Genomic DNA, 855 nt, shown 5'->3' on the forward strand with positions numbered 1-855 from the left:
TGAGGGAGGAGCGGCGGAGACTCACCTTGGCCGACAATGGGAGAGAAAAAGCTCACCCGTGCGGACCAAAGGGACCCTTTTATATGTGGCTGGCCAGGCCACGTTCGGGGGCCGAATGTGCCTCCGTATCCATGCAATGTTCGGCGGCCGAACATAAGGTTCGGCGGCCGAACCTGCACTTCCCTCACTCATGCTTTCGGGGGCCTAACGTGCCTCCTAATCACATGCATGTTCGGCGGCCGAAAGTCAAGTTCGGCGGCCGAACCTGGGTTTTCCTTCAAGCTACATTCATGCAAAAACTCATTTAATTTCTTACTTAAAAACATGAAATTCATGAAAACATTTCATAAAATCATAGTTTTACCCTTCTAGAGGTTTCCGACATCTGAGGTCCCACCGGACGGTAGGGATTCCGATACCGGAGTCTAGCCGGGTATTACATTCTCCCCCCCTTAAGAACATTCGTCCCCGAATGTTCCTCAACTAACATACAAAGCATGGCATCAATCATAACATAGAACATAGCATACAATATATCATACATGCAACACATAGAACAACTAACACTCACCTCAAAACAGATGGGGGTATTGCTGGAGCATGGACTCCCGTGTCTCCCAGGTGCATTCTTCAATATTGTGGTGGTTCCAAAGGACTTTCACCATCGGGATTTCCTTGTTCCTCAGCTTTCTGATCTGAGTGTCTAGGATCCGCACTGGCTGCTCTACATAGGTGAGATCCTCTTGGATCTCTACATCAGGCTCACTAAGGACCTTTCCAGGATCCGACACGTACTTCCGTAACAGAGAAACATGGAAAACCGGATGGATTCTTTCCATCGAAGCAGGCAAGTCT

This window comes from Manihot esculenta, chromosome 14, assembly GCF_001659605.2.
Source record: "Manihot esculenta cultivar AM560-2 chromosome 14, M.esculenta_v8, whole genome shotgun sequence".
Lineage (NCBI taxonomy): Eukaryota > Viridiplantae > Streptophyta > Magnoliopsida > Malpighiales > Euphorbiaceae > Manihot > Manihot esculenta.